The sequence below is a fragment of the Triturus cristatus genome, chromosome 3_1 (assembly GCF_964204655.1).
Source record: "Triturus cristatus chromosome 3_1, aTriCri1.1, whole genome shotgun sequence".
Taxonomy (NCBI): Eukaryota; Metazoa; Chordata; class Amphibia; order Caudata; family Salamandridae; genus Triturus; species Triturus cristatus.
The window spans coordinates 659713095-659726890 of NC_140583.1; the positions used below are offsets into that span (position 1 = coordinate 659713095).

The 13796-nt window shown below is 43.7% G+C and overlaps 1 long non-coding RNA gene across 1 annotated transcript in view; it reads right to left on the reverse strand.

Annotated features, from left to right (window-relative positions):
* Positions 1-10033, reverse strand: part of LOC146860761 (uncharacterized) — a 149601-nt gene extending 139568 nt beyond the window's left edge. The window contains exon 1 of the long non-coding RNA XR_014978860.1: positions 9923-10033. This is a non-coding gene — a long non-coding RNA (uncharacterized LOC146860761). The remainder of the gene's footprint in view (positions 1-9922) is intronic.
* Positions 10034-13796: the final 3763 nt, after the last annotated feature.

Below are 13796 nucleotides of genomic sequence, written 5' to 3' on the forward strand. Positions count from 1 at the left end.
AACGATGAGTCATGGAAGAGGAAGACGAGGCTGCCCACACCCTGTGATTTATCTTGTCCCAATAAAGTTTTTTCATAAGCTTTTTTATAGGGAAGACAGCGGCCACTGGATCATTCCATAGGTTTTCCAGTCCCAAGGCAATTAGTGAATCTCGGAGGTTCCTTAACCACTTAATTTTATGAAACGTGTCAACCTGGATTACGTCCATGATACCCACTGCGTAAGGTCGTAGCTCCGGAGTGGTCCACAATCTCCTCCAGTATAGAACTGGCCGGAGATTTGCCAAATCTTTGATGGACTTCCTACCTAGGTCGTAGCGCAGTGGGACCATTGGCGTACTTTGTGGCAAGCCTGTAATTGAGCGGAAAAATTTGTTTTCAACTACCATGAGGGGTGTTAATATATCAAAGCCCCACAACTCAGCTCCGTACAGAACCGAGTTTAAGGCCTTTGCCTCGTAGACTTGTAACACCGGTTTAAGAGGTTTAGTAAAAGATTTTTTGAACTCTTTAGCCAGCGTTCCCGATATTTGTGTGAGTTTCAATGTTGACATTTCCAAATGCCTGTTCCACCGGTTGTTGTGGGACATATGAATGCCTAAGTATGTAAAGTTAGCAACCTCCTCGAGGGTTTGGCCATTCATCCTAAGCTTACCAGCCCTATAGTTAGTGTGTGGGTTGAAGGTCATAAGCTTTGTCTTTGCCACATTGACCTCCAGTCCATGGTCTTTACAAAAATTTTCAAAAATTGCCAATGCCTTCTGCATGCCGCTCGGGGTTTTTGACACTATAAGAGTGTCATCGGCAAACATCAATATTGGTGTTGTGACACCCGCCAATTTTGGGGCATCAGTATTGGTCTGAAGCATGTAGTCCACTATTCCATTAATGTACAAAGAGAATAGTGTTGGGGCCATTGCGCATCCTTGACGGACTCCCCGCTCTACTGGGAACTCGATGGTTGATTCCCCCAGGCCACCCCATTGGATTTTTGCAAAGTTAGACTCATGCAATCTTCGAATTAAGGTCAGGAGTTCCAAGGAAAGTCCTAGCTTTTCTAGGACCCTCCAGAGCTGTTCACGAGGGACTAGGTCAAAGGCAGCTCTTAAGTCCACAAAGGTGACATAGAGACTGCCTTTGCCCAGTTCAACAACTTTCCATAATAGTTGCTTAAAGCGGAACACCTGATCAATGGTGCTAATAGATTTGCGAAAACCCGCCTGGAGACTAGAGAGAATCTCGTTCGCACCAATCCAATTATGTACCTCATTCAGGACCATCCTCCCAATGACTTTTTGAATTGTGTCAATTAGGCTGATGGGCCTGTAGTTCCCCGGGAGGCTTTTGTCACCCTTTTTATAAATTGGGATTATGACTGCGCCTCCCCAGGATTTAGGTACTGGCGCACCCTCAGCCACAGCGTTCGCTATATGAGCGATATACTTGCTCCATGAATCTTTATTCGCTAGGAAGAGATCAGAAGGAATACCGTCCAACCCAGGAGCCCGTCCTGCAGCTACACAGGACAGTGCAACTAAACAGTCTTCCGGGGTGAAAGGCCCTAACGAATAAAAAACATAAGGGATAGTGCCCTGGCTTATGTAAAGGGGATCACGCGCGTATTGAGGCTTAAAGTAGGCCAGCCAATCCCCTTCTGAGACATGGTTTGAAGGATTTTCTGATAGACCTCCTCTGCCCCACTTCAGAACGTTCCAAAATAGTCTAGCATCACGGGAATCACTGGCTTCCTTAAGGTCCTGCCAAAACATTTCTTCCCACTTTATTTTAGCTTGTGTGATGCTTTTCCTATAAGCAGATCTTGCTAATTGGATAAATGGGGTGCTACCACTAGATAAGGCTTTAGCCAGGGTGGATCTTGCATTTTTGCAGTGTTTATCGTACCACTTTGGTTGCTTGGGCTGTTGCTTAGTACCGTGCCTTATTTGCTTAAAAAAAAAGGGACGTAAACCCTCAAAAAAAGACTCATGCAGCCTAATTACTTGGTCACGGCTTAGCGGAATATCCTCAAGATTCGCCATGATTGCAGAGAATTTGATATTAATCTGGGCCAATACTGAATCTTTGGACCTTACTGATGCCCATTTTAACCTGCGTAGATCATTGGTAGGCACGCTTACCGGGGGGACCCGAATTGCTTCATTTGACATTAAGCATGATTCACCCCACCAACTATGAGAGACACAAATGGGATTGTGGTCGCTCTCCATTCTTTGCACCACCTCCATATCAATAGGGGGGGACCACAATCTCGTACAACAAAGGACATAATCAATCCGGCTGCTTAAGCGGCCGTTATCGAAGGTCGGTGCTCCAAGCTTGTCCCCGTTGACTCTACCATTCAAAGCCCGGAGCCCGAATTCTAGGCAGAGTGCATTGACCTGGGTAGCCACTACAGACCACCGTTTGATTGGGGGTAATGTAAGGGCTGGGATGCCCCATCGTTGGTCCTCTTCGGGGTCGAGCCCCCATTCAGAATCACTATCTAGGAGGGGTTCAAAAGTGACATTGAAATCCCCAGCTACAATCAAGTCCCTGCTACTCGATTTAGATTCTATAAGTGCAGTAAGGGATTCAAGCACACTTGACTTCTTCCCCTTCGTGCCCCGTAGGTAGACATTATATATATCCACAGACTTCTTGGAGCCAAACGTGAGCCTAACCAGCTGAATATCCTGGGACCCAGTATCAATCCCTGTGGCCTGTGAAAATAAGTTCTGACGAGCCCATATAGTCAAACCCCCAGAAGGGCGGCCTTTTGTGCCTTTGGTTGCTGGGACATAGAAATTCAAATAACCCGGCATATACTGGGCCTCAAGGGACCAGGTTTCCTGAAACAGGCAAACATCAAAATCATTAATGAAACTCACCCATTCAGGAGTGTCCATTTTAGTTGTGATACTAGCCAGGTTCCAAGACAAAAGAGTGCCCCAGTTTTTACCCGCGCATATAACACGGGACTCGGCAGAATGACCAGATACATTTGCCCTCGCTTCGCGCATATGTGATGACAATGGTGAAATCTCTGGCATGTTTACCAGTCCATCCGTTGTTGAGTTAACAGTAGCCCCTAATGCCACAGGAGTTAAAGGGGTGTCAATGGAATGGATATGTCAATGGCATGTAGCTGTAGTATAAAAATAGTTTAAATCATGCACCGCAATTCCAGATCTAGGGCCATAGGAATTTGTTTCCGCAATGAACTTGGAAAGACGCGCATCTTTAAAATTAACAACAACACAATCGCCCTGAGTGTTTTTAAGTAAAGGTCCTACCCATTGGACCCTTCTAACAAAAAGAATTTGACCATTCAATTAATTTGGAATGGGTCTATGAATGTTGAGCCAATGACTAACTTTGTTTTTTAGTTGCTTGTATGATTCATGTTTGTTAGTGGGAAGTTCAGGAACGCCGGTTAAAACAACAACATAAGGGAAGGATTCACATGGGAGATGGAGTTGGATCGGGGGTGGCCTAGATTCGTTTCCTTGTGGAACAGCGTTCAAACTAGGAGTAGTAGCGCTCGGACCACCCAAATGCATAGTATTTGTGTTAGTGTCCTGTGCATCTTTACTTGACCTACCCTCGCGCCTCGGGGATTTGCAGTATTTTGACTTTCCTTTCTGTCGAGATGACTGGTTGCTGTTTATAGTTAAAGTATCTACAGCAGTTGGAATAGAGGCAGAGACGGGCGATATGGCTGATATGGGTAGGGCAGAACCAGCAGAGCCGACATAGTTATTATTTTTGGATATGTCTTTAGCGCATAGTTTGACAACATTCTTCACCGAGCAAAAGTTATCCAGAATAGTTTGTTCCAGTTTATCTACTTTGGATACAACCATTTCGATCCTTTCCATTAAAGGGGATATTAGAGAACGAACAATGCTTTCTAGTTGAAGGGCGAAGTTGCTTGGATCAAAAGGAGGTAACTCAGTTCTACCAGCGTCCTCCTCTGAAGTGCCTAGGCTAGTGTTAGGTAAGTCAAGGGGCACAATATTTTTAAGTGCTTTGGGAACTTTAGCTGGTCTAGAGCGCTCATTCGCCCTCCCCCTTTTCCTTTTCTGTGCAACTAACCTAGTGGGTGTAGAAGATCTAGCCCCTGCTCTAGTGTGTGGACGAGGGGTTTTAGGTGCTAGTATTGATTCTGCTTCCTCTATTGGTGATGCAACCACTATGTCAGTTGTATCTGGTGTGGGTCGTAATACCTCCTCTCGGGGCTGCTCTCTGTTATTGCTTGGTGAGCTTGCGTGAGCTAAGGGGCCCAGTGATGAGCGCCTTGTGAGTAAAGGCTCTATTGATAGACGTCTTTCGGTAATGGCAATCTCATGCTCCAGGACAGAGACTGCACGAGTGATAAACTGGTCCATGGTCCCTGCAATTGTGGTTTGAGCTGCGGCACGTTTCCCCTTCCCTGCCATTTTCACGGGAGCTACAGCGCAGTGGTCAACAATGTATAAAATCAACTGTCGTCAATCGTCCTAGTTTTGTAACCAACAGCGGCTTACTTGGGATGGCAAACGAAACAGAGTGTGGCCCAGCCCGGCCTCTTCCGGCCCCGGACGGCCACAGACGGTCCCGCCCTTGTCCCGGGCTTCGCCCGGGCGCGGCCCGCACGCGTCCCGCGCAGCGAGGCAGCTCCCCGCCTCAAATAGCGCCCCGGCGCTGCCTGATGACAGCGGCGGCAGGCGTCGGGCGCTGGGGATGCTGGGGGTGGTAGTTTTCCAGGGCCGTTCCCCTCACGGCGGAGTCAGGAGCTGACAAGACGTTGCAGGTAAGGACCTGATGCTGGCCGTTCCCCTCACGGCATGTTTGGATGAAGAGCAAGCGTGGCAAGGGCTGGTGGCGCGTCCCGCGCAGCGAGGCAGCTCCCCGCCTCAAATAGCGCCCCGGCGCTGCCTGATGACAGCGGCGGCAGGCGTCGGGCGCTGGGGATGCTGGGGGTGGTAGTTTTCCAGGGCCGTTCCCCTCACGGCGGAGTCAGGAGCTGATAAGACGTTGCAGGTAAGGACCTGATGCTGGCCGTTCCCCTCACGGCGGGCTTGGATGAAGAGCAAGCGTGGCAAGGGCTGGTGGCGCGTCCCGCGCAGCGAGGCAGCTCCCCGCCTCAAATAGCGCCCCGGCGCTGCCTGATGACAGCGGCGGCAGGCGTCGGGCGCTGGGGATGCTGGGGGTGGTAGTTTTCCAAGGCCGTTCCCCTCACGGCGGAGTCAGGAGCTGACAAGACGTTGCAGGTAAGGACCTGATGCTGGCCGTTCCCCTCACGGCGGGCTTGGATGAAGAGCAAGCGTGGCAAGGGCTGGTGGCGCGTCCCGCGCAGCGAGGCAGCTCCCCGCCTCAAATAGCGCCCCGGCGCTGCCTGATGACAGCGGCGGCAGGCGTCGGGCGCTGGGGATGCTGGGGGTGGTAGTTTTCCAGGGCCGTTCCCCTCACGGCGGAGTCAGGAGCTGACAAGACGTTGCAGGTAAGGACCTGATGCTGGCCGTTCCCCTCACGGCGGGCTTGGATGAAGAGCAAGCGTGGCAAGGGCTGGTGGCGCGTCAATTACAATTACATGTTTTCCTCCAAATAAAACATCGTAATTTGTTTTTAAAATCTGCTGCATCCTCAAATCTACAAACGCAAGCATTAAGTTTGAGACCATGCTTACTTCATCAATTATCAGAAGTTTCATTTTCTTCAGTACTCTTGAAACTTCGAAACATAGCTTGTGGTACTCCAACTTATTTTCATGTTCTACTGGTAACATAAGTAGACGATGTAATGTAATCCCTTTAATGTTGTGTGCTGCTAACCCAGTTGGAGCAGTTACAACACAAGATAAATCTGAATCCGTTGTTTTCTGTAGATAACTTGACAAATATTTAATCATGAAACTTTTCCCCGTTCCAGCTTGCCCATTAATGTACATAAGAAGAGGTCTAAATAATGTACATTGACAATCATTCTTTTCATGCAGTAATCCATGTTGTATCTGTTGTGTAACTTGATATATTTCTTTCTGTTCAGTATTCGAACGTTCCTCAAAATTTTCCAAATCAATGTTCTCCTGTTGTGCTTGTTGCATCACCGTTTCCACTTCACTCATTGCTAATGCCGCTTCATTTTCAAGTATGGCTTCTCCTAGTGGATCTTGACTTTGTGGAGCAGGACTCTGACTATCTTGAAAACTATCTCTAGCAATTTCAGCTGCAATAGTTCTTTTTCGATTAATCTCTTTGTTCAACATTTTTAGATAATTTGGAAAAATTGTACATTCAATGCTATCTTTACATGCATTGCAAAAATCTTTATAGCAGTCAAAATCCCCAAGTAATTCCATTTCAGTCCGCCAAAGTTTGAAGAGGAGCAAAAGAGCTAAACAGAAAAACTCTCTTTTATCTGGAGTATCAAAACTTAATTTCCTGTGATTTATCACATTTCCTTTGTCATGCTTTACCGAACATCCTTCAGATCCAATTACAGCGTATTTTCCTTCATTTATTTTTTCTGTAACATTTTCTTTAAAACTATTATGTTGTAGTATTTCCTATAGACATATGTTTTCCAAGTATGGACTTCTATTTGGATAGTATGTATCCAACATATTTGATTTCAGAATATCTGTACTTTCTGGTTCATTCAGTGCCAAGTATTCAATTTCTTGTACAGATTTCACAACTCGATTTCGTGCTGCAGCAAGGCCTAGACTAATCCAGATGATTCCTCTTGACTATGAATATAAACTTGCAGATGGCAATCGATCCGAATATTCGTAGGACCCAATTTCTCGATGTGAAAGCATCTTCAAGCTGAAGCTGTACAATTTGTTTGCTAAGTGTCCTCTCCTGTGAAATTTTCTCCCACATTTCTTTCAATTCTGTCTTCTCAGACTTGGTAATATATGACGTGACATAGCAAGCAACAGCAATTGAGTTATCTGCAACTTATTGTATGTCCATTTTTGCATTCCACATCTTCAAAATCACCGGATTGTAATCATTAATGTACTTCGATTCTTCTGTTCTTTTCATATTATAAGTATTTTTGGGTGATTTTCGAGTGATAGTATGCCTCACTGCTGACATAACACTGTTCACTCTCCCTTTGGAAATTACTGGATGTGGAAAGACAAATCGGCATTTTGTATAAAATGTATCCTTTGACTTATATTTCCGTCTGCAATATTTTCCACATCGATGACTCTGAAACCGTAAAACTTGCTGTCTTAAGATATTTTCTCCTGCTGTTTTCGGAATTGCACAGGTAACATACTCTTCAATAAAAGATAAAACAGTCTCATCCAAATCAGTTCAAAATTTGGGTGCATTTTTGATCCATAAAAGCATATGTATATGAGGAGCACCTCTATCTTGATATTCTTTTCTAACCCAAAAAAATCTATAACTTCGCCAATAGGTGGATTTTTTTAATTACAAATGAAAGACATCATAGCTTCAAATCTATGATTAAAATATCTGCAGACATTTACAGGATCTAGGGAACACAGTTCTCCAGGTGTCTTCAATTCAATATTTTCTATATTTGAATTTGCTTCTCGTAGAAAATCCAGTAAATCATCCCATGCGTACTCAGCACAGCTAAGTGTAACAAACCACGTAGGGGTTCCCGAGTTTCTTAACATACATTTTAGTTCCCCATGATGTCGATACCAATATTCATTAGTGCCACGTTGACATGCCATCAAATTAATTAACTGTGATTCTAAATGGTCGTCTCTTTCTTCAACTTTGTCTATAAATTCCTTTGCAGAAACATCTGAAAGATGTGTTCCAGTTTTTAATATATGGTTGACTGCATATGAAAGTGCAGAGAGATCACTCTCAAATAAAAGATGAAACAAATATGGAATACACTGACAAAATCTTAGTTCTTCTGAGTACAGTCGTAAAGTACGATATTCTGAAGATGGAATCTGAACTGGTCATTCATCATATCATCCACCTTTTCCAGTAGGGAACAGCTGTGGAAAACAACGAGCTTCCAAAGTTTTCCCCACAAATTCATGGGAGTTGCTTTTGGTTTTTTCATCTGGAACAGTTCTTTTGAATGTAGAGGGTGTATAGTATAATGTTCATAAATTTCTTCTTTTCTGGAATTCTCCACTTTTTCTATTTGTCCACTTGAAATATGTGTTTCATCTTCTAAAGTCATTTCTTCTTCTTCTACATTTACACTTTTATAGTAAATATTGTTTTGCACCAGATATGATGTAGCCTTTTGGACTTTCGTGACATCTACTAACTCTTGCCATATTTTCTGACTCTTTGTGGGTAACAAGAATGACTACAGGTTCAGTATCCTCTCTTTCTACACCAACAGTTTCAAAAAATTTTGTAAAATCTAAAGGTAAATACACAACTCTTTCTTTTAAACCTCTTTGAAGATCTGTTGGAGGCAGCACACCTGTTTTTGGCTCCATACGAATTATAGCCTGAAAAGGGTGCACAGATTGTATAAGGATGGCCTCATATGTATTTAAATCTTTAAGTTCAGGAGGTATAGCTACTAATTCTAAGTCATTATGACCAGCTCTAGCTGGCATTTTGTTGTCTTCTAAATTATTGTATCAGTATTTACAAATACATTGTATAGTACTTAAATCATAACGACCTTCCACAAACAGATAAACAGCAAATTCTCTCCATTTATCATAGTTTTCCTTTTCACTTTTAAAAAACACATCTACTTTCCTAGTTTGAATTTTATAGTGAGTATGTCGGCAACAAATTCAAACATAGTTGGGATTTTCATCAGAAGCTACTTTAAACTTTGTTATTTCTTTTTCAAACTTCACATCAGTAGTATCTTCCATCTCTTCTTCAATACCTACACTTATCAAGCTCTGCCTTTCTCTACACTCCTCTTGACTAGCAAAGAAACGTAACTCTATATCATCACAATTTCTTTTTACATCCAACACTGAACCATGCAAAAAAGCTGTATTAATTTCATTTAGACATAATGTAGGACTTTTCACGTAGTAGAATCTTCTAACTAGCTTCCGCATTTCAGAATGATGTACTGCTAACATTCTTAAATGGTGAAAACGACTTTGACACACTTTCCTAGAAAGACAAGCCAGAGAATGACCTTGCAACCCTGTATTTTTTCTCACTTTGCAAGGATCCAGTCCTTGTAATATCTTAATCTTCTGTTTCACAGTTTTTCTTTCCTATTCTCTTAAGAAATTTAGTAAAATATCAATAGATTGTTGACGCATATTACAAATACTACTACAATCCCATGTAAACACTGGAGCCTGGGTACGTCTCCCTTGAACTTCCTCAGCTATTTCTTCTTCAACATTTCTAGGAACTATCTTTTCTTTTTCAATTGGACAACCATTTTTCACTTCATAACAACGACCACAGGTATCAACTGCATGCAGTAATCTATTTTGTTGAAAATAACTTTCTTCATTAAAAAAAGGTTCTGTACTAGAAGTATGCTTCCATTCCCCAGAATTTTTTTTTTACAAAAACTAGTTCTATTTACAATTCTTTTTCTTTTACCATTTGTCCTTCATACGCTGCATTATTGTATTTAAAGTCTTCAATCTTTTTTAAATTAAGATAAACAATTTTCTTTTCAATTCAAACGCGTTTTCAATTTCACTTAGAATCTCCTTTTTTGTTTTTTCAAATGGTGATCTCCTTTTAAAATTTTTACTTTTTTAGTAAATTTTGGAGTACTCTACTTTTATAGATTCTTTTTCAAATTTCTGAAAATTGTTTCTTCAAGCTTCCAACATAATTCTTTTTCTGATAATCCTATTTTTCCACTTTTTTTTTACATTTTTCTTTTCCTTTTGTTTCACTGTCCTTGTTATGTCTGTTTGTTCTTTATTTTTAAAATTGGAAACTGTTTTTGCAAGTTTAAGAAAACATCTTTACTTCTCTTACCAGAACACTTTTTCTTTAAAGATCCATGTTGTAGTTGATCTGATTCCTCTTTTGCTTTTTTTCTTTTTTTTAAATAAACCTCTTTTCTTTGTTCTCTTTTTCTTTGCTCTTTTCTTGTCATTTTTACTCTTCCTTAATAACTATGCAAAATATCTGTAAAATAAGAAAAGTTTTGAAAACAATTTAATATAATTAAAATAATTATATATAAATATTCACATGCATATCTATAAAAATGCATACAAAGAAACTAGATCAACAATTTCAGCAATGGAACAGTGCTACCTGCATAATTGTAATAGTGTATGAGTAGCGTGAAAGATACTAGAGCACAGCATTAGTAGTACACATCTAATTGTAGAACTGCATGGTTACAACATGTATAATTCCATGAATACATAGCTAGTGACTAAAAGATTACAATACTACAAGGAGAGTGCCTGAGTGCATTTATAAGTGCTTAGGTATTGGCGGAGTGATAGGATAAGTAAATAGTGCTGCATGGGTGATTGGAGAAGTGCATAGGACTGACAGGAGGATTCCTATACTGCATAGGTACTAACTGGATATTTAGAGAAGTGTACCAAGACTATGTAGCTGGTTAAAGGTCTGCATGGATAGTGCACAGAATATTGTAGTTCTACTTGTGTTCGTGGCTAGGCCATTCCATAAGTACATAACTAGTAACTGGAATGATTACAGTGCTGCAAACAGAGTGCATGGTGAATTTATAAGTGCTTAGGTATTGGCAGAGTAATAGGGTGAGTAGATAGTGCTGGATGGATGATTGGAGAAGTGCATGACACTGACAGCACGATTGCTAAACTACATGGCATGCAGAGGGAAACCTGCGGGTCGGCTATCAGAGGAACAGCTGCGGGCCAAATACTATAGTAAAAAGTACGGGCTGTCGCCTTGCAAAGAGATAGGTACGACCGGTAATGTCAGAAAAGGGAGCATGAAGGGGATATCTCGCAAAGAGAACTGCTGTATATTTCTAGTGTTGGCTTGCAGAGATACAACTGCAGGCCCGACGGCTCACAGACGAAGAGCTGTGAGCCAAACAATGGTTTGCAGAGGGAGAGCTGCGAGCTGGCGGGCTGGCTTGTAGAGGAAGAACTCCAAGTTGACTCACAGGCTCATAGAGGGACAGCTGCAGCCTGTGTGCTCGCAGAAGGGGAGCTGTAAGTCGACTCACACAGGAAGAGCTGCGAGCCAACAGCTATAGGGAAAGTTGCAGGCAGTCTCCTTGCAAATCATAGGTGTGGGTCTGTGATGTGGGGAGAGGAAGCGTGAAGGGGGTATCTCATAGACAGCGACCTGCGTTATATTTCCAGTGTTGACAACTCACAGACGAAGAGCTACGAGCCGACTGGTGGTTCACAGAGGAAGAGCTGCGAGCCCACCGATGGTTCACAGACAGAGAGCTGCGGGCCAGCGGGCTGGCTCGTAGAGAAAGAGCTGCAAGCTGACTGACTGACTCATACAGGGAGAACTGCGGCTCGTCAGCTCACAGAGGGAGAGCTGCGGGCGGCTCGCAGAGGAATAGCTGCGGGTGTACTGGTATAGGGATAGCTGTGGGACGGTAATGTGGAGAAAGGGATTGTGAAGGGGGTATCTCACAGAGAGACAGAGCTGAGGTATATTTCAAGTGTTGGCTTGCAGAGGTACAACTGCGGGTTGGCTTGCAAAGGAAGAGCTGCGAGCTGAACAATGGTTTGCAGAGCTCCCTCTGGCTGGCTAGTAGAGGAAGAGCTTCGAGCCAACTAGCTGGCTCGTAGAGGAACAGCTGCGGCCCGTCGGCTCGAAGAGGACGAGCTGAGGCCGGCTCGCACAGGAACAGCTGCGGGCCGACTACTTTAAGGAAAGATGCGGGCCATCGGCTTGCAAAGGCATACGTGCGGAATACTAATGTGGAGAGAGGGAACGTGAAGGGGCTATCTCGTAGAGTGGCAGCTGCGGTATATTTCCAGTGTTGTCTTGCAGATGTACAACTGCAGACTGCCTCGCAGAGAAAGAGCTGCAAGCCCACCAGTGGTTTACAGAGGGAGACCTACGGGCCATCGAGCTGGCTCGTAGAAAAAGACCTGCGAGCAAACCGGCTGGCTCGTAGAGGAACAGCTGCGGCCTGTTGGCTCAAAGAGGGAGAGCTGCGGGCCAGCTCGTACAGTAACAGCTCTGGGCCTACTGCAATAGGGAAAGGTGCGGGCCATCGGCTTGCAAAGGCATAGGTGCGGGACGGTGATGTGGGGAGAGGGAGCGTGAAGGGGGTATCTAATAGAGAGAGAACTTCAGTATATTTCCAGTGTGCCTTGCAGAAGTACAACTGCGAGCTAGCAAGCAGAGGAAGAGCTGAGAGCCGAACAATAGTTTGCAGAGGGATAAGTGCAGGCCGGCAGGCTGGCTCGTAGAGGAAGAGCTGTAAGCCGACTGGCTGCCTCATAGAGGAATAGCTGCGGCCCATGGGTTTATAGAAGGAGAGCTGCGGGCCGGCTCGCACAGGAGCAGCGGCGAGCCAACTGGTATACGGAAAGGTGGGGGCCGTCGGCTTGCAACTCATAGGTGTGGGACAATGATGTGAAGCGATGGAGCGTGAAGGGGGTATCTCCTAGAGAGACAACTGCGGTATATTTCCAGTGTTGGTTTGCAGAGATACAACTACGAACTGCCACGCAGACAAAGAGCTGCGAGCCCACCAGTGGTTTGCAGAGGAAGAGCTGCGAGCCAGCGGACTGGCTTGTAGAGGAAGACCTGCGAGCCAACTGGCTGGCTCGTTGAGAGAGAGCTACGGGCCGCCTCACTGAGGAACAGTTGCGGGCCAGCCGACTGGCTGGCTCGTAGAGGGAGAGCTGCGTCCCGGCTCACATAGGAACAGCTGTGGGCCGAGTAATATAGGGAGAGCTGCGGGCCATCGACTTGCAAAGGGATAGCTGCAGGACGGTTATGTAGGGAGAAGGAGCGTGAAGGGGTTATCTCGCAGAGAGAGAGCTACGGTATTTTTCTAGTGTTGGCTTACAGAGGTACAACTGCGGGCCCGAAAACTCGCAGAGCGAGAGCTTATTCCTAAAACCATGTAATCTTTCAAACATATGTCACGTCCGTTTCCTACCATTGAAACTGATAATCACCTTCTCTATACACTACAGATCCCACGAACATGCCAAAAAAGTATAAGTGCTATTTTTATACTAGCTAAAGCTCTATTACTTACTTATAAACACTACTATAGGGTGCACAAAATAAAGAATATGAGATGAGGAGAGTAAGCGGAGGTGTAATTCCTAAACTTTAATTATACCATTCCTTTAATATACGTATATTCAAAGGGATAAAAAAAAATGACGGTTGTGTAAAACCAGTAGCAGTGTTCGGCACCGGTAAAATCCGGCCCACTTAAAGGCCTGCATATATTCGGCACAGAGACACAACCTAACAATTTTCCTCAATTATAATAATGGTTACTTTACTAGTGTGAAAAAATCGTACAGAAAATTTACCTCAACATTTTTTTTCTTTTTTATCTCTCACACATTGATAAAATATCTCTTGTAAAGAAATGCCCCTCTCCACCTTTATTTCGTAAGAACGAGCAATAAATAATCCCTTTAGCAGCATATAGTCACTAACTACTAACACGGTGCAGTATACCCAATTGTAAAGCATAAACACTATTTGAATTATATCTTAAAACATCATCAAATGATTCTAACCATGCATACATACAGAAAGCAACATATACGTTTACTTTGTCCATTTACTCATCATGTAATCTGTGCACATTTTCAACAGGTTTGCAGTATAACACCTGTCTTCACTTATATTCAAATATAAGTCACAGTCTAAAATATAACATCACAACCAATGCATATGTAAT